At 48.3% G+C, this 23528-nt stretch overlaps 36 non-coding genes across 36 annotated transcripts; all 36 read right to left on the bottom strand.

The window, feature by feature from the left end:
• Nucleotides 1-90: 90 nt before the first annotated feature.
• On the bottom strand, nucleotides 91-163 carry trnaf-gaa (transfer RNA phenylalanine (anticodon GAA)). Its single transcript has one exon. It is a non-coding gene; the product is annotated as a tRNA-Phe (tRNA).
• A 317-nt stretch (nucleotides 164-480) lies between these two features.
• Nucleotides 481-553, bottom strand: trnaf-gaa (transfer RNA phenylalanine (anticodon GAA)). Its single transcript has one exon. It is a non-coding gene; the product is annotated as a tRNA-Phe (tRNA).
• A 703-nt stretch (nucleotides 554-1256) lies between these two features.
• On the bottom strand, nucleotides 1257-1329 carry trnaf-gaa (transfer RNA phenylalanine (anticodon GAA)). Its single transcript has one exon. It is a non-coding gene; the product is annotated as a tRNA-Phe (tRNA).
• Nucleotides 1330-2036: 707 nt separating this feature from the next.
• trnaf-gaa (transfer RNA phenylalanine (anticodon GAA)) lies at nucleotides 2037-2109 on the bottom strand. The gene has a single exon. It is a non-coding gene; the product is annotated as a tRNA-Phe (tRNA).
• A 313-nt stretch (nucleotides 2110-2422) lies between these two features.
• trnaf-gaa (transfer RNA phenylalanine (anticodon GAA)) lies at nucleotides 2423-2495 on the bottom strand. Its single transcript has one exon. It is a non-coding gene; the product is annotated as a tRNA-Phe (tRNA).
• A 317-nt stretch (nucleotides 2496-2812) lies between these two features.
• trnaf-gaa (transfer RNA phenylalanine (anticodon GAA)) lies at nucleotides 2813-2885 on the bottom strand. The gene has a single exon. It is a non-coding gene; the product is annotated as a tRNA-Phe (tRNA).
• Nucleotides 2886-3588: 703 nt separating this feature from the next.
• On the bottom strand, nucleotides 3589-3661 carry trnaf-gaa (transfer RNA phenylalanine (anticodon GAA)). Its single transcript has one exon. It is a non-coding gene; the product is annotated as a tRNA-Phe (tRNA).
• Nucleotides 3662-4368: 707 nt separating this feature from the next.
• On the bottom strand, nucleotides 4369-4441 carry trnaf-gaa (transfer RNA phenylalanine (anticodon GAA)). Its single transcript has one exon. It is a non-coding gene; the product is annotated as a tRNA-Phe (tRNA).
• A 313-nt stretch (nucleotides 4442-4754) lies between these two features.
• On the bottom strand, nucleotides 4755-4827 carry trnaf-gaa (transfer RNA phenylalanine (anticodon GAA)). The gene has a single exon. It is a non-coding gene; the product is annotated as a tRNA-Phe (tRNA).
• A 303-nt stretch (nucleotides 4828-5130) lies between these two features.
• trnaf-gaa (transfer RNA phenylalanine (anticodon GAA)) lies at nucleotides 5131-5203 on the bottom strand. Its single transcript has one exon. It is a non-coding gene; the product is annotated as a tRNA-Phe (tRNA).
• Nucleotides 5204-5906: 703 nt separating this feature from the next.
• trnaf-gaa (transfer RNA phenylalanine (anticodon GAA)) lies at nucleotides 5907-5979 on the bottom strand. The gene has a single exon. It is a non-coding gene; the product is annotated as a tRNA-Phe (tRNA).
• A 707-nt stretch (nucleotides 5980-6686) lies between these two features.
• trnaf-gaa (transfer RNA phenylalanine (anticodon GAA)) lies at nucleotides 6687-6759 on the bottom strand. Its single transcript has one exon. It is a non-coding gene; the product is annotated as a tRNA-Phe (tRNA).
• Nucleotides 6760-7072: 313 nt separating this feature from the next.
• trnaf-gaa (transfer RNA phenylalanine (anticodon GAA)) lies at nucleotides 7073-7145 on the bottom strand. Its single transcript has one exon. It is a non-coding gene; the product is annotated as a tRNA-Phe (tRNA).
• A 707-nt stretch (nucleotides 7146-7852) lies between these two features.
• Nucleotides 7853-7925, bottom strand: trnaf-gaa (transfer RNA phenylalanine (anticodon GAA)). The gene has a single exon. It is a non-coding gene; the product is annotated as a tRNA-Phe (tRNA).
• Nucleotides 7926-8238: 313 nt separating this feature from the next.
• On the bottom strand, nucleotides 8239-8311 carry trnaf-gaa (transfer RNA phenylalanine (anticodon GAA)). The gene has a single exon. It is a non-coding gene; the product is annotated as a tRNA-Phe (tRNA).
• A 303-nt stretch (nucleotides 8312-8614) lies between these two features.
• trnaf-gaa (transfer RNA phenylalanine (anticodon GAA)) lies at nucleotides 8615-8687 on the bottom strand. Its single transcript has one exon. It is a non-coding gene; the product is annotated as a tRNA-Phe (tRNA).
• Nucleotides 8688-9780: 1093 nt separating this feature from the next.
• On the bottom strand, nucleotides 9781-9853 carry trnaf-gaa (transfer RNA phenylalanine (anticodon GAA)). The gene has a single exon. It is a non-coding gene; the product is annotated as a tRNA-Phe (tRNA).
• Nucleotides 9854-10166: 313 nt separating this feature from the next.
• trnaf-gaa (transfer RNA phenylalanine (anticodon GAA)) lies at nucleotides 10167-10239 on the bottom strand. The gene has a single exon. It is a non-coding gene; the product is annotated as a tRNA-Phe (tRNA).
• Nucleotides 10240-10542: 303 nt separating this feature from the next.
• trnaf-gaa (transfer RNA phenylalanine (anticodon GAA)) lies at nucleotides 10543-10615 on the bottom strand. The gene has a single exon. It is a non-coding gene; the product is annotated as a tRNA-Phe (tRNA).
• A 703-nt stretch (nucleotides 10616-11318) lies between these two features.
• Nucleotides 11319-11391, bottom strand: trnaf-gaa (transfer RNA phenylalanine (anticodon GAA)). Its single transcript has one exon. It is a non-coding gene; the product is annotated as a tRNA-Phe (tRNA).
• A 707-nt stretch (nucleotides 11392-12098) lies between these two features.
• trnaf-gaa (transfer RNA phenylalanine (anticodon GAA)) lies at nucleotides 12099-12171 on the bottom strand. The gene has a single exon. It is a non-coding gene; the product is annotated as a tRNA-Phe (tRNA).
• A 313-nt stretch (nucleotides 12172-12484) lies between these two features.
• Nucleotides 12485-12557, bottom strand: trnaf-gaa (transfer RNA phenylalanine (anticodon GAA)). Its single transcript has one exon. It is a non-coding gene; the product is annotated as a tRNA-Phe (tRNA).
• A 317-nt stretch (nucleotides 12558-12874) lies between these two features.
• trnaf-gaa (transfer RNA phenylalanine (anticodon GAA)) lies at nucleotides 12875-12947 on the bottom strand. Its single transcript has one exon. It is a non-coding gene; the product is annotated as a tRNA-Phe (tRNA).
• A 703-nt stretch (nucleotides 12948-13650) lies between these two features.
• trnaf-gaa (transfer RNA phenylalanine (anticodon GAA)) lies at nucleotides 13651-13723 on the bottom strand. The gene has a single exon. It is a non-coding gene; the product is annotated as a tRNA-Phe (tRNA).
• Nucleotides 13724-14430: 707 nt separating this feature from the next.
• On the bottom strand, nucleotides 14431-14503 carry trnaf-gaa (transfer RNA phenylalanine (anticodon GAA)). Its single transcript has one exon. It is a non-coding gene; the product is annotated as a tRNA-Phe (tRNA).
• A 313-nt stretch (nucleotides 14504-14816) lies between these two features.
• trnaf-gaa (transfer RNA phenylalanine (anticodon GAA)) lies at nucleotides 14817-14889 on the bottom strand. Its single transcript has one exon. It is a non-coding gene; the product is annotated as a tRNA-Phe (tRNA).
• A 303-nt stretch (nucleotides 14890-15192) lies between these two features.
• Nucleotides 15193-15265, bottom strand: trnaf-gaa (transfer RNA phenylalanine (anticodon GAA)). Its single transcript has one exon. It is a non-coding gene; the product is annotated as a tRNA-Phe (tRNA).
• Nucleotides 15266-15968: 703 nt separating this feature from the next.
• On the bottom strand, nucleotides 15969-16041 carry trnaf-gaa (transfer RNA phenylalanine (anticodon GAA)). Its single transcript has one exon. It is a non-coding gene; the product is annotated as a tRNA-Phe (tRNA).
• A 703-nt stretch (nucleotides 16042-16744) lies between these two features.
• trnaf-gaa (transfer RNA phenylalanine (anticodon GAA)) lies at nucleotides 16745-16817 on the bottom strand. Its single transcript has one exon. It is a non-coding gene; the product is annotated as a tRNA-Phe (tRNA).
• A 1093-nt stretch (nucleotides 16818-17910) lies between these two features.
• Nucleotides 17911-17983, bottom strand: trnaf-gaa (transfer RNA phenylalanine (anticodon GAA)). The gene has a single exon. It is a non-coding gene; the product is annotated as a tRNA-Phe (tRNA).
• A 703-nt stretch (nucleotides 17984-18686) lies between these two features.
• Nucleotides 18687-18759, bottom strand: trnaf-gaa (transfer RNA phenylalanine (anticodon GAA)). Its single transcript has one exon. It is a non-coding gene; the product is annotated as a tRNA-Phe (tRNA).
• A 707-nt stretch (nucleotides 18760-19466) lies between these two features.
• Nucleotides 19467-19539, bottom strand: trnaf-gaa (transfer RNA phenylalanine (anticodon GAA)). Its single transcript has one exon. It is a non-coding gene; the product is annotated as a tRNA-Phe (tRNA).
• Nucleotides 19540-20628: 1089 nt separating this feature from the next.
• On the bottom strand, nucleotides 20629-20701 carry trnaf-gaa (transfer RNA phenylalanine (anticodon GAA)). Its single transcript has one exon. It is a non-coding gene; the product is annotated as a tRNA-Phe (tRNA).
• A 1090-nt stretch (nucleotides 20702-21791) lies between these two features.
• Nucleotides 21792-21864, bottom strand: trnaf-gaa (transfer RNA phenylalanine (anticodon GAA)). Its single transcript has one exon. It is a non-coding gene; the product is annotated as a tRNA-Phe (tRNA).
• Nucleotides 21865-22957: 1093 nt separating this feature from the next.
• trnaf-gaa (transfer RNA phenylalanine (anticodon GAA)) lies at nucleotides 22958-23030 on the bottom strand. The gene has a single exon. It is a non-coding gene; the product is annotated as a tRNA-Phe (tRNA).
• Nucleotides 23031-23343: 313 nt separating this feature from the next.
• Nucleotides 23344-23416, bottom strand: trnaf-gaa (transfer RNA phenylalanine (anticodon GAA)). The gene has a single exon. It is a non-coding gene; the product is annotated as a tRNA-Phe (tRNA).
• Nucleotides 23417-23528: the final 112 nt, after the last annotated feature.

A 23528-nucleotide genomic window follows, 5' to 3' on the forward strand; every position in this document is an offset into this window, starting at 1 on the left:
AGTGGTCAGCAGTGTTTTGGCGTGACTTTTGAGAAAATGCACCGTCAACCACTTCCTTGAGTAGATTGTACTTTAGAAACACCAAACCCTTGCCGAAACCCGGGATCGAACCAGGGACCTTTAGATCTTCAGTCTAACGCTCTCCCAACTGAGCTATTTCGGCACAAAGTCAACAGGCTGCAGTAGCATGTCCAAGCCTTGCCACAGACGCGAGCAAGAAAGAAAAACATGTCCAAAAAGCTGTTAATGGAGTTTTGCGAGTTGCCATATCATCCAATGATGGAGGGGAAACACAGCCTACTGGTGCACTTCGCTGCGCTATCAGCTCCGATATTTAAAAGCGACAAGTTTATGCAGCAGGTCCCGTGTCACGCCTTTCTCTGACCAGTCAGTGGTCAGCAGTGTTTTGGCGTGACCTTTGAGAAAATGCACCGTCAATCACTTCCTTGAGTAGACTATACTCTGGAAACACCAAACCCTTGCCGAAACCCGGGATCGAACCAGGGACCTTTAGATCTTCAGTCTAACGCTCTCCCAACTGAGCTATTTCGGCACAAAGTCAACAGGCTGCAGTAGCATGTCCAAGCCTTGCCACAGACGCGAGCAAGAAAGAAAAAAATGTCCAAAAAGCTGTTAATGGAGTTTTGCGAGTTGCCATATCATCCAATGATGGAGGGGAAACACAGCCTACTGGTGCACTTCGCTGCGCTATCAGCTCCGATATTTAAAAGCGACAAGTTTATGCAGCAGGTCCCGTGTCACGCCTTTCTCTGACCAGTCAGTGGTCAGCAGTGTTTTGGCGTGACCTTTGAGAAAATGCACCGTCAACCACTTCCTTGAGTAGACTTTACTTTGGAAACACCAAACCCTTGCCGAAACCCGGGATTGAACCAGGGACCTTTAGATCTTCAGTCTAACACTCTCCCAACTGAGCTATTTCGGCACAGAACAGGCTGCAGTAGCATGTCCAAGCCTCGCCACAGACGCGAGCAATAAAGAAAAACATGTCCAAAAAGCTGTTAATGGAGTTTTGCGAGTTGCCCTATCATTTAATGATGGAGGGGAAACACAGCCTATTGGTGCACTTCGCTGCGCTATCAGCTCCAATATTTAAAAGCGACAAGTTTATGCAGCAGGTCCCGTGTTGCGCCTTTCTCTGACCAGTCAATGGTCAGCAGTGTTTTGGCGTGACTTTTGAGAAAATGCACCGTCAACCACTTCCTTGAGTAGAGTGTACTTTGGAAACACCAAACCCTTGCCGAAACCCGGGATCGAACCAGGGACCTTTAGATCTTCAGTCTAACGCTCTCCCAACTGAGCTATTTCGGCACAAAGTCAACAGGCTGCAGTAGCATGTCCAAGCCTTGCCACAGACGCGAGCAAGAAAGAAAAACATGTCCAAAAAGCTGTTAATGGAGTTTTGCGAGTTGCCATATCATCCAATGATGGAGGGGAAACACAGCCTACTGGTGCACTTCGCTGCGCTATCAGCTCCGATATTTAAAAGCGACAAGTTTATGCAGCAGGTCCCGTGTCACGCCTTTCTCTGACCAGTCAGTGGTCAGCAGTGTTTTGGCGTGACTTTTGAGAAAATGCACCGTCAACCACTTCCTTGAGTAGATTGTACTTTAGAAACACCAAACCCTTGCCGAAACCCGGGAGTGAACCAGGGACCTTTAGATCTTCAGTCTAACACTCTCCCAACTGAGCTAATTCGGCACAAAGTCAACAGGCTGCAGTAGCATGTCCAAGCCTTGCCACAGACGCGAGCAAGAAAGAAAAACATGTCCAAAAAGCTGTTAATGGAGTTTTGCGAGTTGTCATATCATCCAATGATGGAGGGGAAACACGGCCTACTGGTGCACTTCGCTGCGCTATCAGCTCCGATATTTAAAAGCGACAAGTTTATGCAGCAGGTCCCGTGTCACGCCTTTCTCTGACCAGTCAGTGGTCAGCAGTGTTTTGGCGTGACCTTTGAGAAAATGCACCGTCAACCACTTCCTTGAGTACACTGTACTTTGGAAACACCAAATCCTTGCCGAAACCCGGGATCGAACCAGGGACCTTTAGATCTTCAGTCTAACACTCTCCCAACTGAGCTATTTCGGCACAGAACAGGCTGTGGTAGCTTGTCCAATCCGTGCCACAGACGCGGGCAAGAAAGAAAAACATGTCCAAAAAGCTGTTAATGGAGTTTTGCGAGTTGCCCTATCATTTAATGATGGAGGGGAAACACAGCCTACTGGTGCACTTCGCTGCGCTATCAGCTCCGATATTTAAAAGCGACAAGTTTATGCAGCAGGTCCCGTGTCGCGCCTTTCTCTGACCAGTCAATGGTCAGCAGTGTTTTGGCGTGACTTTTGAGAAAATGCACCGTCAACCACTTCCTTGAGTAGAGTGTACTTTGGAAACACCAAACCCTTGCCGAAACCCGGGATCGAACCAGGGACCTTTAGATCTTCAGTCTAACGCTCTCCCAACTGAGCTATTTCGGCACAAAGTCAACAGGCTGCAGTAGCATGTCCAAGCCTTGCCACAGACGCGAGCAAGAAAGAAAAACATGTCCAAAAAGCTGTTAATGGAGTTTTGCGAGTTGCCATATCATCCAATGATGGAGGGGAAACACAGCCTACTGGTGCACTTCGCTGCGCTATCAGCTCCGATATTTAAAAGCGACAAGTTTATGCAGCAGGTCCCGTGTCACGCCTTTCTCTGACCAGTCAGTGGTCAGCAGTGTTTTGGCGTGACCTTTGAGAAAATGCACCGTCAATCACTTCCTTGAGTAGACTATACTCTGGAAACACCAAACCCTTGCCGAAACCCGGGATCGAACCAGGGACCTTTAGATCTTCAGTCTAACGCTCTCCCAACTGAGCTATTTCGGCACAAAGTCAACAGGCTGCAGTAGCAGGTCCAAGCCTTGCCACAGACGCGAGCAAGAAAGAAAAAAATGTCCAAAAAGCTGTTAATGGAGTTTTGCGAGTTGCCATATCATCCAATGATGGAGGGGAAACACAGCCTACTGTTGCACTTCGCTGCGCTATCAGCTCCGATATTTAAAAGCGACAAGTTTATGCAGCAGGTCCCGTGTCACGCCTTTCTCTGACCAGTCAGTGGTCAGCAGTGTTTTGGCGTGACCTTTGAGAAAATGCACCGTCAACCACTTCCTTGAGTAGACTTTACTTTGGAAACACCAAACCCTTGCCGAAACCCGGGATTGAACCAGGGACCTTTAGATCTTCAGTCTAACACTCTCCCAACTGAGCTATTTCGGCACAGAACAGGCTGCAGTAGCATGTCCAAGCCTCGCCACAGACGCGAGCAATAAAGAAAAACATGTCCAAAAAGCTGTTAATGGAGTTTTGCGAGTTGCCCTATCATTTAATGATGGAGGGGAAACACAGCCTATTGGTGCACTTCGCTGCGCTATCAGCTCCAATATTTAAAAGCGACAAGTTTATGCAGCAGGTCCCGTGTTGCGCCTTTCTCTGACCAGTCAATGGTCAGCAGTGTTTTGGCGTGACTTTTGAGAAAATGCACCGTCAACCACTTCCTTGAGTAGAGTGTACTTTGGAAACACCAAACCCTTGCCGAAACCCGGGATCGAACCAGGGACCTTTAGATCTTCAGTCTAACGCTCTCCCAACTGAGCTATTTCGGCACAAAGTCAACAGGCTGCAGTAGCATGTCCAAGCCTTGCCACAGACGCGAGCAAGAAAGAAAAACATGTCCAAAAAGCTGTTAATGGAGTTTTGCGAGTTGCCATATCATCCAATGATGGAGGGGAAACACAGCCTACTGGTGCACTTCGCTGCGCTATCAGCTCCGATATTTAAAAGCGACAAGTTTATGCAGCAGGTCCCGTGTCACGCCTTTCTCTGACCAGTCAGTGGTCAGCAGTGTTTTGGCGTGACTTTTGAGAAAATGCACCGTCAACCACTTCCTTGAGTAGATTGTACTTTAGAAACACCAAACCCTTGCCGAAACCCGGGAGTGAACCAGGGACCTTTAGATCTTCAGTCTAACACTCTCCCAACTGAGCTAAGTCGGCACAAAGTCAACAGGCTGCAGTAGCATGTCCAAGCCTTGCCACAGACTCGAGCAAGAAAGAAAAACATGTCCAAAAAGCTGTTAATGGAGTTTTGCGAGTTGTCATATCATCCAATGATGGAGGGGAAACACGGCCTACTGGTGCACTTCGCTGCGCTATCAGCTCCGATATTTAAAAGCGACAAGTTTATGCAGCAGGTCCCGTGTCACGCCTTTCTCTGACCAGTCAGTGGTCAGCAGTGTTTTGGCGTGACCTTTGAGAAAATGCACCGTCAACCACTTCCTTGAGTAGACTGTACTTTGGAAACACCAAATCCTTGCCGAAACCCGGGATCGAACCAGGGACCTTTAGATCTTCAGTCTAACACTCTCCCAACTGAGCTATTTCGGCACAGAACAGGCTGTGGTAGCTTGTCCAATCCGTGCCACAGACGCGGGCAAGAAAGAAAAACATGTCCAAAAAGCTGTTAATGGAGTTTTGCGAGTTGCCCTATCATTTAATGATGGAGGGGAAACACAGCCTACTGGTGCACTTCGCTGCGCTATCAGCTCCGATATTTAAAAGCGACAAGTTTATGCAGCAGGTCCCGTGTCGCGCCTTTCGCTGACCAGTCAATGGTCAGCAGTGTTTTGGCGTGACTTTTGAGAAAATGCACCGTCAACCACTTCCTTGAGTAGAGTGTACTTTGGAAACACCAAACCCTTGCCGAAACCCGGGATCGAACCAGGGACCTTTAGATCTTCAGTCTAACGCTCTCCCAACTGAGCTATTTCGGCACAAAGTCAACAGGCTGCAGTAGCATGTCCAAGCCTTGCCACAGACGCGAGCAAGAAAGAAAAACATGTCCAAAAAGCTGTTAATGGAGTTTTGCGAGTCGCCATATCATCCAATGATGGAGGGGAAACACAGCCTACTGGTGCACTTCGCTGCGCTATAAAAGCGACAAGTTTATGCAGCAGGTCCCGTGTCACGCCTTTCTCTGACCAGTCAGTGGTCAGCAGTGTTTTGGCGTGACCTTTGAGAAAATGCACCGTCAATCACTTCCTTGAGTAGACTATACTCTGGAAACACCAAACCCTTGCCGAAACCCGGGATCGAACCAGGGACCTTTAGATCTTCAGTCTAACGCTCTCCCAACTGAGCTATTTCGGCACAAAGTCAACAGGCTGCAGTAGCATGTCCAAGCCTTGCCACAGACGCGAGCAAGAAAGAAAAACATGTCCAAAAAGCTGTTAATGGAGTTTTGCGAGTTGCCATATCATCCAATGATGGAGGGGAAACACAGCCTACTGGTGCACTTCGCTGCGCTATCAGCTCCGATATTTAAAAGCGACAAGTTTATGCAGCAGGTCCCGTGTCACGCCTTTCTCTGACCAGTCAGTGGTCAGCAGTGTTTTGGCGTGACCTTTGAGAAAATGCACCGTCAACCACTTCCTTGAGTAGACTTTACTTTGGAAACACCAAACCCTTGCCGAAACCCGGGATTGAACCAGGGACCTTTAGATCTTCAGTCTAACACTCTCCCAACTGAGCTATTTCGGCACAGAACAGGCTGCAGTAGCATGTCCAAGCCTCGCCACAGACGCGAGCAATAAAGAAAAACATGTCCAAAAAGCTGTTAATGGAGTTTTGCAAGTTGCCCTATCATTTAATGATGGAGGGGAAACACAGCCTATTGGTGCACTTCGCTGCGCTATCAGCTCCAATATTTAAAAGCGACAAGTTTATGCAGCAGGTCCCGTGTTGCGCCTTTCTCTGACCAGTCAATGGTCAGCAGTGTTTTGGCGTGACTTTTGAGAAAATGCACCGTCAACCACTTCCTTGAGTAGAGTGTACTTTGGAAACACCAAACCCTTGCCGAAACCCGGGATCGAACCAGGGACCTTTAGATCTTCAGTCTAACGCTCTCCCAACTGAGCTATTTCGGCACAAAGTCAACAGGCTGCAGTAGCATGTCCAAGCCTTGCCACAGACGCGAGCAAGAAAGAAAAACATGTCCAAAAAGCTGTTAATGGAGTTTTGCGAGTTGCCATATCATCCAATGATGGAGGGGAAACACAGCCTACTGGTGCACTTCGCTGCGCTATCAGCTCCGATATTTAAAAGCGACAAGTTTATGCAGCAGGTCCCGTGTCACGCCTTTCTCTGACCAGTCAGTGGTCAGCAGTGTTTTGGCGTGACTTTTGAGAAAATGCACCGTCAACCACTTCCTTGAGTAGATTGTACTTTAGAAACACCAAACCCTTGCCGAAACCCGGGAGTGAACCAGGGACCTTTAGATCTTCAGTCTAACACTCTCCCAACTGAGCTAATTCGGCACAAAGTCAACAGGCTGCAGTAGCATGTCCAAGCCTTGCCACAGACGCGAGCAAGAAAGAAAAACATGTCCAAAAAGCTGTTAATGGAGTTTTGCGAGTTGTCATATCATCCAATGATGGAGGGGAAACACGGCCTACTGGTGCACTTCGCTGCGCTATCAGCTCCGATATTTAAAAGCGACAAGTTTATGCAGCAGGTCCCGTGTCACGCCTTTCTCTGACCAGTCAGTGGTCAGCAGTGTTTTGGCGTGACCTTTGAGAAAATGCACCGTCAACCACTTCCTTGAGTACACTGTACTTTGGAAACACCAAATCCTTGCCGAAACCCGGGATCGAACCAGGGACCTTTAGATCTTCAGTCTAACACTCTCCCAACTGAGCTATTTCGGCACAGAACAGGCTGCAGTAGCATGTCCAAGCCTCGCCACAGACGCGAGCAATAAAGAAAAACATGTCCAAAAAGCTGTTAATGGAGTTTTGCGAGTTGCCCTATCATTTAATGATGGAGGGGAAACACAGCCTATTGGTGCACTTCGCTGCGCTATCAGCTCCAATATTTAAAAGCGACAAGTTTATGCAGCAGGTCCCGTGTTGCGCCTTTCTCTGACCAGTCAATGGTCAGCAGTGTTTTGGCGTGACTTTTGAGAAAATGCACCGTCAACCACTTCCTTGAGTAGAGTGTACTTTGGAAACACCAAACCCTTGCCGAAACCCGGGATCGAACCAGGGACCTTTAGATCTTCAGTCTAACGCTCTCCCAACTGAGCTATTTCGGCACAAAGTCAACAGGCTGCAGTAGCATGTCCAAGCCTTGCCACAGACGCGAGCAAGAAAGAAAAACATGTCCAAAAAGCTGTTAATGGAGTTTTGCGAGTTGCCATATCATCCAATGATGGAGGGGAAACACAGCCTACTGGTGCACTTCGCTGCGCTATCAGCTCCGATATTTAAAAGCGACAAGTTTATGCAGCAGGTCCCGTGTCACGCCTTTCTCTGACCAGTCAGTGGTCAGCAGTGTTTTGGCGTGACTTTTGAGAAAATGCACCGTCAACCACTTCCTTGAGTAGATTGTACTTTAGAAACACCAAACCCTTGCCGAAACCCGGGAGTGAACCAGGGACCTTTAGATCTTCAGTCTAACACTCTCCCAACTGAGCTAATTCGGCACAAAGTCAACAGGCTGCAGTAGCATGTCCAAGCCTTGCCACAGACGCGAGCAAGAAAGAAAAACATGTCCAAAAAGCTGTTAATGGAGTTTTGCGAGTTGTCATATCATCCAATGATGGAGGGGAAACACGGCCTACTGGTGCACTTCGCTGCGCTATCAGCTCCGATATTTAAAAGCGACAAGTTTATGCAGCAGGTCCCGTGTCACGCCTTTCTCTGACCAGTCAGTGGTCAGCAGTGTTTTGGCGTGACCTTTGAGAAAATGCACCGTCAACCACTTCCTTGAGTAGACTGTACTTTGGAAACACCAAATCCTTGCCGAAACCCGGGATCGAACCAGGGACCTTTAGATCTTCAGTCTAACACTCTCCCAACTGAGCTATTTCGGCACAGAACAGGCTGTGGTAGCTTGTCCAATCCGTGCCACAGACGCGGGCAATAAAGAAAAACATGTCCAAAAAGCTGTTAATGGAGTTTTGCGAGTTGCCCTATCATTTAATGATGGAGGGGAAACACAGCCTACTGGTGCACTTCGCTGCGCTATCAGCTCCGATATTTAAAAGCGACAAGTTTATGCAGCAGGTCCCGTGTCGCGCCTTTCGCTGACCAGTCAATGGTCAGCAGTGTTTTGGCGTGACTTTTGAGAAAATGCACCGTCAACCACTTCCTTGAGTAGAGTGTACTTTGGAAACACCAAACCCTTGCCGAAACCCGGGATCGAACCAGGGACCTTTAGATCTTCAGTCTAACGCTCTCCCAACTGAGCTATTTCGGCACAAAGTCAACAGGCTGCAGTAGCATGTCCAAGCCTTGCCACAGACGCGAGCAAGAAAGAAAAACATGTCCAAAAAGCTGTTAATGGAGTTTTGCGAGTCGCCATATCATCCAATGATGGAGGGGAAACACAGCCTACTGGTGCACTTCGCTGCGCTATAAAAGCGACAAGTTTATGCAGCAGGTCCCGTGTCACGCCTTTCTCTGACCAGTCAGTGGTCAGCAGTGTTTTGGCGTGACCTTTGAGAAAATGCACCATCAATCACTTCCTTGAGTAGACTATACTCTGGAAACACCAAACCCTTGCCGAAACCCGGGATCGAACCAGGGACCTTTAGATCTTCAGTCTAACGCTCTCCCAACTGAGCTATTTCGGCACAAAGTCAACAGGCTGCAGTAGCATGTCCAAGCCTTGCCACAGACGCGAGCAAGAAAGAAAAACATGTCCAAAAAGCTGTTAATGGAGTTTTGCGAGTTGCCATATCATCCAATGATGGAGGGGAAACACAGCCTACTGGTGCACTTCGCTGCGCTATCAGCTCCGATATTTAAAAGCGACAAGTTTATGCAGCAGGTCCCGTGTCACGCCTTTCTCTGACCAGTCAGTGGTCAGCAGTGTTTTGGCGTGACCTTTGAGAAAATGCACCGTCAACCACTTCCTTGAGTAGACTTTACTTTGGAAACACCAAACCCTTGCCGAAACCCGGGATTGAACCAGGGACCTTTAGATCTTCAGTCTAACACTCTCCCAACTGAGCTATTTCGGCACAGAACAGGCTGCAGTAGCATGTCCAAGCCTCGCCACAGACGCGAGCAATAAAGAAAAACATGTCCAAAAAGCTGTTAATGGAGTTTTGCGAGTTGCCATATCATCCAATGATGGAGGGGAAACACAGCCTACTGGTGCACTTCGCTGCGCTATCAGCTCCGATATTTAAAAGCGACAAGTTTATGCAGCAGGTCCCGTGTCACGCCTTTCTCTGACCAGTCAGTGGTCAGCAGTGTTTTGGCGTGACTTTTGAGAAAATGCACCGTCAACCACTTCCTTGAGTAGATTGTACTTTAGAAACACCAAACCCTTGCCGAAACCCGGGAGTGAACCAGGGACCTTTAGATCTTCAGTCTAACACTCTCCCAACTGAGCTAATTCGGCACAAAGTCAACAGGCTGCAGTAGCATGTCCAAGCCTTGCCACAGACGCGAGCAAGAAAGAAAAACATGTCCAAAAAGCTGTTAATGGAGTTTTGCGAGTTGTCATATCATCCAATGATGGAGGGGAAACACGGCCTACTGGTGCACTTCGCTGCGCTATCAGCTCCGATATTTAAAAGCGACAAGTTTATGCAGCAGGTCCCGTGTCACGCCTTTCTCTGACCAGTCAGTGGTCAGCAGTGTTTTGGCGTGACCTTTGAGAAAATGCACCGTCAACCACTTCCTTGAGTAGACTGTACTTTGGAAACACCAAATCCTTGCCGAAACCCGGGATCGAACCAGGGACCTTTAGATCTTCAGTCTAACACTCTCCCAACTGAGCTATTTCGGCACAGAACAGGCTGTGGTAGCTTGTCCAATCCGTGCCACAGACGCGGGCAATAAAGAAAAACATGTCCAAAAAGCTGTTAATGGAGTTTTGCGAGTTGCCCTATCATTTAATGATGGAGGGGAAACACAGCCTACTGGTGCACTTCGCTGCGCTATCAGCTCCGATATTTAAAAGCGACAAGTTTATGCAGCAGGTCCCGTGTCGCGCCTTTCGCTGACCAGTCAATGGTCAGCAGTGTTTTGGCGTGACTTTTGAGAAAATGCACCGTCAACCACTTCCTTGAGTAGAGTGTACTTTGGAAACACCAAACCCTTGCCGAAACCCGGGATCGAACCAGGGACCTTTAGATCTTCAGTCTAACGCTCTCCCAACTGAGCTATTTCGGCACAAAGTCAACAGGCTGCAGTAGCATGTCCAAGCCTTGCCACAGACGCGAGCAAGAAAGAAAAACATGTCCAAAAAGCTGTTAATGGAGTTTTGCGAGTCGCCATATCATCCAATGATGGAGGGGAAACACAGCCTACTGGTGCACTTCGCTGCGCTATAAAAGCGACAAGTTTATGCAGCAGGTCCCGTGTCACGCCTTTCTCTGACCAGTCAGTGGTCAGCAGTGTTTTGGCGTGACCTTTGAGAAAATGCACCATCAATCACTTCCTTGAGTAGACTATACTCTGGAAACACCAAACCCTTGCCGAAACCCGGGATCGAACCAGGGACCTTTAGATCTTCAGTCTAACGCTCTCCCAACTGAGCTATTTCGGCACAAAGTCAACAGGCTGCAGTAGCATGTCCAAGCCTTGCCACAGACGCGAGCAAGAAAGAAAAACATGTCCAAAAAGCTGTTAATGGAGTTTTGCGAGTTGCCATATCATCCAATGATGGAGGGGAAACACAGCCTACTGGTGCACTTCGCTGCGCTATCAGCTCCGATATTTAAAAGCGACAAGTTTATGCAGCAGGTCCCGTGTCACGCCTTTCTCTGACCAGTCAGTGGTCAGCAGTGTTTTGGCGTGACCTTTGAGAAAATGCACCGTCAACCACTTCCTTGAGTAGACTTTACTTTGGAAACACCAAACCCTTGCCGAAACCCGGGATTGAACCAGGGACCTTTAGATCTTCAGTCTAACACTCTCCCAACTGAGCTATTTCGGCACAGAACAGGCTGCAGTAGCATGTCCAAGCCTCGCCACAGACGCGAGCAATAAAGAAAAACATGTCCAAAAAGCTGTTAATGGAGTTTTGCAAGTTGCCCTATCATTTAATGATGGAGGGGAAACACAGCCTATTGGTGCACTTCGCTGCGCTATCAGCTCCAATATTTAAAAGCGACAAGTTTATGCAGCAGGTCCCGTGTTGCGCCTTTCTCTGACCAGTCAATGGTCAGCAGTGTTTTGGCGTGACTTTTGAGAAAATGCACCGTCAACCACTTCCTTGAGTAGAGTGTACTTTGGAAACACCAAACCCTTGCCGAAACCCGGGATCGAACCAGGGACCTTTAGATCTTCAGTCTAACGCTCTCCCAACTGAGCTATTTCGGCACAAAGTCAACAGGCTGCAGTAGCATGTCCAAGCCTTGCCACAGACGCGAGCAAGAAAGAAAAACATGTCCAAAAAGCTGTTAATGGAGTTTTGCGAGTTGCCATATCATCCAATGATGGAGGGGAAACACAGCCTACTGGTGCACTTCGCTGCGCTATCAGCTCCGATATTTAAAAGCGACAAGTTTATGCAGCAGGTCCCGTGTCACGCCTTTCTCTGACCAGTCAGTGGTCAGCAGTGTTTTGGCGTGACTTTTGAGAAAATGCACCGTCAACCACTTCCTTGAGTAGATTGTACTTTAGAAACACCAAACCCTTGCCGAAACCCGGGAGTGAACCAGGGACCTTTAGATCTTCAGTCTAACACTCTCCCAACTGAGCTAATTCGGCACAAAGTCAACAGGCTGCAGTAGCATGTCCAAGCCTTGCCACAGACGCGAGCAAGAAAGAAAAACATGTCCAAAAAGCTGTTAATGGAGTTTTGCGAGTTGTCATATCATCCAATGATGGAGGGGAAACACGGCCTACTGGTGCACTTCGCTGCGCTATCAGCTCCGATAATTAAAAGCGACAAGTTTATGAAGCGGGTCCCGTGTCGCGCCTTTCTCTGACCAGTCAGTGGTCAGCAGTTTTTTGGTGTGACCTTTGAGAAAATTCACCGTCAACCACTTTCTTGAGTACACTGTACTTTGGAAACACCAAATCCTTGCCGAAACCCGGGATCGAACCAGGGACCTTTAGATCTTCAGTCTAACACTCTCCCAACTGAGCTATTTCGGCACAGAACAGGCTGTGGTAGCTTGTCCAATCCGTGCCACAGACGCGGGCAAGAAAGAAAAACATGTCCAAAAAGCTGTTAATGGAGTTTTGCGAGTTGCCCTATCATTTAATGATGGAGGGGAAACACAGCCTACTGGTGCACTTCGCTGCGCTATCAGCTCCGATATTTAAAAGCGACAAGTTTATGCAGCAGGTCCCGTGTCGCGCCTTTCTCTGACCAGTCAATGGTCAGCAGTGTTTTGGCGTGACTTTTGAGAAAATGCACCGTCAACCACTTCCTTGAGTAGAGTGTACTTTGGAAACACCAAACCCTTGCCGAAACCCGGGATCGAACCAGGGACCTTTAGATCTTCAGTCTAACGCTCTCCCAACTGAGCTATTTCGGCACAAAGTCAACAGGCTGCAGTAGCATGTCCAAGCCTTGCCACAGACGCGAGCAAGAAAGAAAAACATGTCCAAAAAGCTGTTAATGGAGTTTTGCGAGTTGCCATATCATCCAATGATGGAGGGGAAACACAGCCTACTGGTGCACTTCGCTGCGCTATCAGCTCCGATATTTAAAAGCGACAAGTTTATGCAGCAGGTCCCGTGTCACGCCTTTCTCTGACCAGTCAGTGGTCAGCAGTGTTTTGGCGTGACCTTTGAGAAAATGCACCGTCAATCACTTCCTTGAGTAGACTATACTCTGGAAACACCAAACCCTTGCCGAAACCCGGGATCGAACCAGGGACCTTTAGATCTTCAGTCTAACGCTCTCCCAACTGAGCTATTTCGGCACAAAGTCAACAGGCTGCAGTAGCATGTCCAAGCCTTGCCACAGACGCGAGCAAGAAAGAAAAAAATGTCCAAAAAGCTGTTAATGGAGTTTTGCGAGTTGCCATATCATCCAATGATGGAGGGGAAACACAGCCTACTGGTGCACTTCGCTGCGCTATCAGCTCCGATATTTAAAAGCGACAAGTTTATGCAGCAGGTCCCGTGTCACGCCTTTCTCTGACCAGTCAGTGGTCAGCAGTGTTTTGGCGTGACCTTTGAGAAAATGCACCGTCAACCACTTCTTTGAGTAGACTTTACTTTGGAAACACCAAACCCTTGCCGAAACCCGGGATTGAACCAGGGACCTTTAGATCTTCAGTCTAACACTCTCCCAACTGAGCTATTTCGGCACAGAACAGGCTGCAGTAGCATGTCCAAGCCTCGCCACAGACGCAAGCAATAAAGAAAAACATGTCCAAAAAGCTGTTAATGGAGTTTTGCGAGTTGCCCTATCATTTAATGATGGAGGGGAAACACAGCCTATTGGTGCACTTCGCTGCGCTATCAGCTCCAATATTTAAAAGCGACAAGTTTATGCAGCAGGTCCCGTGTTGCGCCTTTCTCTGACCAGTCAATGGTCAGCAGTGTTTTGGCGTGACTTATGAGAAAATGCACCGTCAACCACTTCCTTGAGTAGAGTGTACTTTGGAAACACCAAACCCTTGCCGAAACCCGGGATCGAACCAGGGACCTTTAGATCTTCAGTCTAACGCTCTCCCAACTGAGCTATTTCGGCACAAAGTCAACAGGCTGCAGTAGCATGTCCAAGCCTTGCCACAGACGCGAGCAAGAAAGAAAAACATGTCCAAAAAGCTGTTAATGGAGTTTTGCGAGTTGCCATATCATCCAATGATGGAGGGGAAACACAGCCTACTGGTGCACTTCGCTGCGCTATCAGCTCCGATATTTAAAAGCGACAAGTTTATGCAGCAGGTCCCGTGTCACGCCTTTCTCTGACCAGTCAGTGGTCAGCAGTGTTTTGGCGTGACTTTTGAGAAAATGCACCGTCAACCACTTCCTTGAGTAGATTGTACTTTAGAAACACCAAACCCTTGCCGAAACCCGGGAGTGAACCAGGGACCTTTAGATCTTCAGTCTAACACTCTCCCAACTGAGCTAATTCGGCACAAAGTCAACAGGCTGCAGTAGCATGTCCAAGCCTTGCCACAGACGCGAGCAAGAAAGAAAAACATGTCCAAAAAGCTGTTAATGGAGTTTTGCGAGTTGTCATATCATCCAATGATGGAGGGGAAACACGGCCTACTGGTGCACTTCGCTGCGCTATCAGCTCCGATATTTAAAAGCGACAAGTTTATGCAGCAGGTCCCGTGTCACGCCTTTCTCTGACCAGTCAGTGGTCAGCAGTGTTTTGGCGTGACCTTTGAGAAAATGCACCGTCAACCACTTCCTTGAGTAGACTGTACTTTGGAAACACCAAATCCTTGCCGAAACCCGGGATCGAACCAGGGACCTTTAGATCTTCAGTCTAACACTCTCCCAACTGAGCTATTTCGGCACAGAACAGGCTGTGGTAGCTTGTCCAATCCGTGCCACAGACGCGGGCAATAAAGAAAAACATGTCCAAAAAGCTGTTAATGGAGTTTTGCGAGTTGCCCTATCATTTAATGATGGAGGGGAAACACAGCCTACTGGTGCACTTCGCTGCGCTATCAGCTCCGATATTTAAAAGCGACAAGTTTATGCAGCAGGTCCCGTGTCGCGCCTTTCGCTGACCAGTCAGTGGTCAGCAGTGTTTTGGCGTGACTTTTGAGAAAATGCACCGTCAACCACTTCCTTGAGTAGAGTGTACTTTGGAAACACCAAACCCTTGCCGAAACCCGGGATTGAACCAGGGACCTTTAGATCTTCAGTCTAACGCTCTCCCAACTGAGCTATTTCGGCACAAAGTCAACAGGCTGCAGTAGCATGTCCAAGCCTTGCCACAGACGCGAGCAAGAAAGAAAAACATGTCCAAAAAGCTGTTAATGGAGTTTTGCGAGTCGCCATATCATCCAATGATGGAGGGGAAACACAGCCTACTGGTGCACTTCGCTGCGCTATAAAAGCGACAAGTTTATGCAGCAGGTCCCGTGTCACGCCTTTCTCTGACCAGTCAGTGGTCAGCAGTGTTTTGGCGTGACCTTTGAGAAAATGCACCGTCAATCACTTCCTTGAGTAGACTATACTCTGGAAACACCAAACCCTTGCCGAAACCCGGGATCGAACCAGGGACCTTTAGATCTTCAGTCTAACGCTCTCCCAACTGAGCTATTTCGGCACAAAGTCAACAGGCTGCAGTAGCATGTCCAAGCCTTGCCACAGACGCGAGCAAGAAAGAAAAACATGTCCAAAAAGCTGTTAATGGAGTTTTGCGAGTTGCCATATCATCCAATGATGGAGGGGAAACACAGCCTACTGGTGCACTTCGCTGCGCTATCAGCTCCGATATTTAAAAGCGACAAGTTTATGCAGCAGGTCCCGTGTCACGCCTTTCTCTGACCAGTCAGTGGTCAGCAGTGTTTTGGCGTGACCTTTGAGAAAATGCACCGTCAACCACTTCCTTGAGTAGACTTTACTTTGGAAACACCAAACCCTTGCCGAAACCCGGGATTGAACCAGGGACCTTTAGATCTTCAGTCTAACACTCTCCCAACTGAGCTATTTCGGCACAGAACAGGCTGCAGTAGCATGTCCAAGCCTCGCCACAGACGCGAGCAATAAAGAAAAACATGTCCAAAAAGCTGTTAATGGAGTTTTGCAAGTTGCCCTATCATTTAATGATGGAGGGGAAACACAGCCTATTGGTGCACTTCGCTGCGCTATCAGCTCCAATATTTAAAAGCGACAAGTTTATGCAGCAGGTCCCGTGTTGCGCCTTTCTCTGACCAGTCAATGGTCAGCAGTGTTTTGGCGTGACTTTTGAGAAAATGCACCGTCAACCACTTCCTTGAGTAGAGTGTACTTTGGAAACACCAAACCCTTGCCGAAACCCGGGATCGAACCAGGGACCTTTAGATCTTCAGTCTAACGCTCTCCCAACTGAGCTATTTCGGCACAAAGTCAACAGGCTGCAGTAGCATGTCCAAGCCTTGCCACAGACGCGAGCAAGAAAGAAAAACATGTCCAAAAAGCTGTTAATGGAGTTTTGCGAGTTGCCATATCATCCAATGATGGAGGGGAAACACAGCCTACTGGTGCACTTCGCTGCGCTATCAGCTCCGATATTTAAAAGCGACAAGTTTATGCAGCAGGTCCCGTGTCACGCCTTTCTCTGACCAGTCAGTGGTCAGCAGTGTTTTGGCGTGACCTTTGAGAAAATGCACCGTCAACCACTTCCTTGAGTAGACTTTACTTTGGAAACACCAAACCTTTGCCGAAACCCGGGATTGAACCAGGGACCTTTAGATCTTCAGTCTAACACTCTCCCAACTGAGCTATTTCGGCACAGAACAGGCTGCAGTAGCATGTCCAAGCCTCGCCACAGACGCGAGCAATAAAGAAAAACATGTCCAAAAAGCTGTTAATGGAGTTTTGCAAGTTGCCCTATCATTTAATGATGGAGGGGAAACACAGCCTATTGGTGCACTTCGCTGCGCTATCAGCTCCAATATTTAAAAGCGACAAGTTTATGCAGCAGGTCCCGTGTTGCGCCTTTCTCTGACCAGTCAATGGTCAGCAGTGTTTTGGCGTGACTTTTGAGAAAATGCACCGTCAACCACTTCCTTGAGTAGAGTGTACTTTGGAAACACCAAACCCTTGCCGAAACCCGGGATCGAACCAGGGACCTTTAGATCTTCAGTCTAACGCTCTCCCAACTGAGCTATTTCGGCACAAAGTCAACAGGCTGCAGTAGCATGTCCAAGCCTTGCCACAGACGCGAGCAAGAAAGAAAAACATGTCCAAAAAGCTGTTAATGGAGTTTTGCGAGTTGCCATATCATCCAATGATGGAGGGGAAACACAGCCTACTGGTGCACTTCGCTGCGCTATCAGCTCCGATATTTAAAAGCGACAAGTTTATGCAGCAGGTCCCGTGTCACGCCTTTCTCTGACCAGTCAGTGGTCAGCAGTGTTTTGGCGTGACCTTTGAGAAAATGCACCGTCAACCACTTCCTTGAGTAGACTTTACTTTGGAAACACCAAACCTTTGCCGAAACCTGGGATTGAACCAGGGACCTTTAGATCTTCAGTCTAACACTCTCCCAACTGAGCTATTTCGGCACAGAACAGGCTGCAGTAGCATGTCCAAGCCTCGCCACAGACGCGAGCAAGAAAGAAAAACATGTCCAAAAAGCTGTTAATGGAGTTTTGCGAGTTGCCCTATCATTTAATGATGGAGGGGAAACACAGCCTACTGGTGCACTTCGCTGCGCTATCAGCTCCGATATTTAAAAGCGACAAGTTTATGCAGCAGGTCCCGTGTCGCGCCTTTCTCTGACCAGTCAGTGGTCAGCAGTGTTTTGGCGTGACTTTTGAGAAAATGCACCGTCAACCACTTCCTTGAGTAGATTGTACTTTAGAAACACCAAACCCTTGCCGAAACCCGGGAGTGGACCAGGGACCTTTAGATCTTCAGTCTAACACTCTCCCAACTGAGCTAATTCGGCACAAAGTCAACAGGCTGCAGTAGCATGTCCAAGCCTTGCCACAGACGCGAGCAAGAAAGAAAAACATGTCCAAAAAGCTGTTAATGGAGTTTTGCGAGTTGTCATATCATCCAATGATGGAGGGGAAACACGGCCTACTGGTGCACTTCGCTGCGCTATCAGCTCCGATATTTAAAAGCGACAAGTTTATGCAGCAGGTCCCGTGTCACGCCTTTCTCTGACCAGTCAGTGGTCAGCAGTGTTTTGGCGTGACCTTTGAGAAAATGCACCGTCAACCACTTCCTTGAGTAGACTGTACTTTGGAAACACCAAATCCTTGCCGAAACCCGGGATCGAACCAGGGACCTTTAGATCTTCAGTCTAACACTCTCCCAACTGAGCTATTTCGGCACAGAACAGGCTGTGGTAGCTTGTCCAATCCGTGCCACAGACGCGGGCAAGAAAGAAAAACATGTCCAAAAAGCTGTTAATGGAGTTTTGCGAGTTGCCCTATCATTTAATGATGGAGGGGAAACACAGCCTACTGGTGCACTTCGCTGCGCTATCAGCTCCGATATTTAAAAGCGACAAGTTTATGCAGCAGGTCCCGTGTCGCGCCTTTCTCTGACCAGTCAATGGTCAGCAGTGTTTTGGCGTGACTTTTGAGAAAATGCACCGTCAACCACTTCCTTGAGTAGAGTGTACTTTGGAAACACCAAACCCTTGCCGAAACCCGGGAACGAACCAGGGACCTTTAGATCTTCAGTCTAACGCTCTCCCAACTGAGCTATTTCGGCACAAAGACAACAGGCTGCAGTAGCATGTCCAAGCCTCGCCACAGACGCGAGCAATAAAGAAAAACATGTCCAAAAAGCTGTTAATGGAGTTTTGCGAGTTGCCCTATCATTTAATGATGGAGGGGAAACACAGCCTATTGGTGCACTTCGCTGCGCTATCAGCTCCAATATTTAAAAGCGACAAGTTTATGCAGCAGGTCCCGTGTTGCGCCTTTCTCTGACCAGTCAATGGTCAGCAGTGTTTTGGCGTGACTTTTGAGAAAATGCACCGTCAACCACTTCCTTGAGTAGAGTGTACTTTGGAAACACCAAACCCTTGCCGAAACCCGGGATCGAACCAGGGACCTTTAGATCTTCAGTCTAACGCTCTCCCAACTGAGCTATTTCGGCACAAAGTCAACAGGCTGCAGTAGCATGTCCAAGCCTTGCCACAGACGCGAGCAAGAAAGAAAAACATGTCCAAAAAGCTGTTAATGGAGTTTTGCGAGTTGCCATATCATCCAATGATGGAGGGGAAACACAGCCTACTGGTGCACTTCGCTGCGCTATCAGCTCCGATATTTAAAAGCGACAAGTTTATGCAGCAGGTCCCGTGTCACGCCTTTCTCTGACCAGTCAGTGGTCAGCAGTGTTTTGGCGTGACTTTTGAGAAAATGCACCGTCAACCACTTCCTTGAGTAGATTGTACTTTAGAAACACCAAACCCTTGCCGAAACCCGGGAGTGAACCAGGGACCTTTAGATCTTCAGTCTAACACTCTCCCAACTGAGCTAATTCGGCACAAAGTCAACAGGCTGCAGTAGCATGTCCAAGCCTTGCCACAGACGCGAGCAAGAAAGAAAAACATGTCCAAAAAGCTGTTAATGGAGTTTTGCGAGTTGTCATATCATCCAATGATGGAGGGGAAACACGGCCTACTGGTGCAGTTCGCTGCGCTATCAGCTCCGATATTTAAAAGCGACAAGTTTATGCAGCAGGTCCCGTGTCACGCCTTTCTCTGACCAGTCAGTGGTCAGCAGTGTTTTGGCGTGACCTTTGAGAAAATGCACCGTCAACCACTTCCTTGAGTAGACTGTACTTTGGAAACACCAAATCCTTGCCGAAACCCGGGATCGAACCAGGGACCTTTAGATCTTCAGTCTAACACTCTCCCAACTGAGCTATTTCGGCACAGAACAGGCTGTGGTAGCTTGTCCAATCCGTGCCACAGACGCGGGCAAGAAAGAAAAACATGTCCAAAAAGCTGTTAATGGAGTTTTGCGAGTTGCCCTATCATTTAATGATGGAGGGGAAACACAGCCTACTGGTGCACTTCGCTGCGCTATCAGCTCCGATATTTAAAAGCGACAAGTTTATGCAGCAGGTCCCGTGTCGCGCCTTTCTCTGACCAGTCAATGGTCAGCAGTGTTTTGGCGTGACTTTTGAGAAAATGCACCGTCAACCACTTCCTTGAGTAGAGTGTACTTTGGAAACACCAAACCCTTGCCGAAACCCGGGAACGAACCAGGGACCTTTAGATCTTCAGTCTAACGCTCTCCCAACTGAGATATTTCAGCACAAAAACAGCAGTCTGCAGTAGCATGTCCAAGCCTTGCCACAGACGCGAGCAAGAAAGAAAAACATGTCCAAAAAGCTGTTAATGGAGTTTTGCGAGTTAACATATCATCCAATGATGGAGGGGAAACACAGCCTACTGGTGCACTTCGCTGCGCTATCAGCTCCGATATTTAAAAGCGACAAGTTTATGCAGCAGGTCCCGTGTCACGCCTTTCTCTGACCAGTCAGTGGTCAGCAGTGTTTTGGCGTGACCTTTGAGAAAATGCACCGTCAACCACTTCCTTGAGTAGACTGTACTTTGGAAACACCAAATCCTTGCCGAAACCCGGGATCGAACCAGGGACCTTTATAGCTTCAGTCTAACACTCTCCCAACTGAGCTATTTCGGCACAGAACAGGCTGCAGTAGCATGTCCAAGCCTTGCCACAGACGCGAGCAAGAAAGAAAAACATGTCCAAAAAGCTGTTAATGGAGTTTTGCGAGTTGCCATATCATCCAATGATGGAGGGGAAACACAGCCTACTGGTGCACTTCGCTGCGCTATCAGCTCCGATATTTAAAAGCGACAAGTTTATGCAGCAGGTCCCGTGTCACGCCTTTCTCTGACCAGTCAGTGGTCAGCAGTGTTTTGGCGTGACCTTTGAGAAAATGCACCGTCAATCACTTCCTTGAGTAGACTATACTCTGGAAACACCAAACCCTTGCCGAAACCCGGGATCGAACCAGGGACCTTTAGATCTTCAGTCTAACGCTCTCCCAACTGAGCTATTTCGGCACAAAGTCAACAGGCTGCAGTAGCATGTCCAAGCCTTGCCACAGACGCGAGCAAGAAAGAAAAACATGTCCAAAAAGCTGTTAATGGAGTTTTGCGAGTTGCCATATCATCCAATGATGGAGGGGAAACACAGCCTACTGGTGCACTTCGCTGCGCTATCAGCTCCGATATTTAAAAGCGACAAGTTTATGCAGCAGGTCCCGTGTCACGCCTTTCTCTGACCAGTCAGTGGTCAGCAGTGTTTTGGCGTGACCTTTGAGAAAATGCACCGTCAACCACTTCCTTGAGTAGACTTTACTTTGGAAACACCAAACCCTTGCCGAAACCCGGGATTGAACCAGGGACCTTTAGATCTTCAGTCTAACACTCTCCCAACTGAGCTATTTCGGCACAGAACAGGCTGCAGTAGCATGTCCAAGCCTTGCCACAGACGCGAGCAAGAAAGAAAAACATGTCCAAAAAAGCTGTTAATGGAGTTTTGCGAGTTGCCATATCATCCAATGATGGAGGGGAAACACGGCCTACTGGTGCACTTCGCTGCGCTATCAGCTCCGATATTTAAAAGCGACAAGTTTATGCAGCAGGTCCCGTGTCACGCCTTTCTCTGACCAGTCAGTGGTCAGCAGTGTTTTGGCGTGACCTTTGAGAAAATGCACCGTCAACCACTTCCTTGAGTAGACTTTACTTTGGAAACACCAAACCCTTGCCGAAACCCGGGATTGAACCAGGGACCTTTAGATCTTCAGTCTAACACTCTCCCAACTGAGCTATTTCGGCACAGAACAGGCTGCAGTAGCATGTCCAAGCCTCGCCACAGACGCGAGCAATAAAGAAAAACATGTCCAAAAAGCTGTTAATGGAGTTTTGCAAGTTGCCCTATCATTTAATGATGGAGGGGAAACACAGCCTATTGGTGCACTTCGCTGCGCTATCAGCTCCAATATTTAAAAGCGACAAGTTTATGCAGCAGGTCCCGTGTTGCGCCTTTCTCTGACCAGTCAATGGTCAGCAGTGTTTTGGCGTGACTTTTGAGAAAATGCACCGTCAACCACTTCCTTGAGTAGAGTGTACTTTGGAAACACCAAACCCTTGCCGAAACCCGGGATCGAACCAGGGACCTTTAGATCTTCAGTCTAACGCTCTCCCAACTGAGCTATTTCGGCACAAAGTCAACAGGCTGCAGTAGCATGTCCAAGCCTTGCCACAGACGCGAGCAAGAAAGAAAAACATGTCCAAAAAGCTGTTAATGGAGTTTTGCGAGTTGCCATATCATCCAATGATGGAGGGGAAACACAGCCTACTGGTGCACTTCGCTGCGCTATCAGCTCCGATATTTAAAAGCGACAAGTTTATGCAGCAGGTCCCGTGTCACGCCTTTCTCTGACCAGTCAGTGGTCAGCAGTGTTTTGGCGTGACCTTTGAGAAAATGCACCGTCAACCACTTCCTTGAGTAGACTTTACTTTGGAAACACCAAACCTTTGCCGAAACCCGGGATTGAACCAGGGACCTTTAGATCTTCAGTCTAACACTCTCCCAACTGAGCTATTTCGGCACAGAACAGGCTGCAGTAGCATGTCCAAGCCTCGCCACAGACGCGAGCAAGAAAGAAAAACATGTCCAAAAAGCTGTTAATGGAGTTTTGCGAGTTGCCCTATCATTTAATGATGGAGGGGAAACACAGCCTACTGGTGCACTTCGCTGCGCTATCAGCTCCGATATTTAAAAGCGACAAGTTTATGCAGCAGGTCCCGTGTCGCGCCTTTCTCTGACCAGTCAGTGGTCAGCAGTGTTTTGGCGTGACTTTTGAGAAAATGCACCGTCAACCACTTCCTTGAGTAGATTGTACTTTAGAAACACCAAACCCTTGCCGAAACCCGGGAGTGAACCAGGGACCTTTAGATCTTCAGTCTAACACTCTCCCAACTGAGCTAATTCGGCACAAAGTCAACAGGCTGCAGTAGCATGTCCAAGCCTTGCCACAGACGCGAGCAAGAAAGAAAAACATGTCCAAAAAGCTGTTAATGGAGTTTTGCGAGTTGTCATATCATCCAATGATGGAGGGGAAACACGGCCTACTGGTGCACTTCGCTGCGCTATCAGCTCCGATATTTAAAAGCGACAAATTTATGCAGCAGGTCCCGTGTCACGCCTTTCTCTGACCAGTCAGTGGTCAGCAGTGTTTTGGCGTGACCTTTGAGAAAATGCACCGTCAACCACTTCCTTGAGTAGACTGTACTTTGGAAACACCAAATCCTTGCCGAAACCCGGGATCGAACCAGGGACCTTTAGATCTTCAGTCTAACACTCTCCCAACTGAGCTATTTCGGCACAGAACAGGCTGTGGTAGCTTGTCCAATCCGTGCCACAGACGCGGGCAAGAAAGAAAAACATGTCCAAAAAGCTGTTAATGGAGTTTTGCGAGTTGCCCTATCATTTAATGATGGAGGGGAAACACAGCCTACTGGTGCACTTCGCTGCGCTATCAGCTCCGATATTTAAAAGCGACAAGTTTATGCAGCAGGTCCCGTGTCGCGCCTTTCTCTGACCAGTCAATGGTCAGCAGTGTTTTGGCGTGACTTTTGAGAAAATGCACCGTCAACCATTTCCTTGAGTAGAGTGTACTTTGGAAACACCAAACCCTTGCCGAAACCCGGGATCGAACCAGGGACCTTTAGATCTTCAGTCTAACGCTCTCCCAACTGAGCTATTTCGGCACAAAGTCAACAGGCTGCAGTAGCATGTCCAAGCCTTGCCACAGACGCGAGCAAGAAAGAAAAACATGTCCAAAAAGCTGTTAATGGAGTTTTGCGAGTTGCCATATCATCC

Source organism: Hypomesus nipponensis, chromosome 7 (assembly GCF_054491055.1).
Source record: "Hypomesus nipponensis isolate SF chromosome 7, ASM5449105v1, whole genome shotgun sequence".
NCBI classification, from domain to species: Eukaryota; Metazoa; Chordata; class Actinopteri; order Osmeriformes; family Osmeridae; genus Hypomesus; species Hypomesus nipponensis.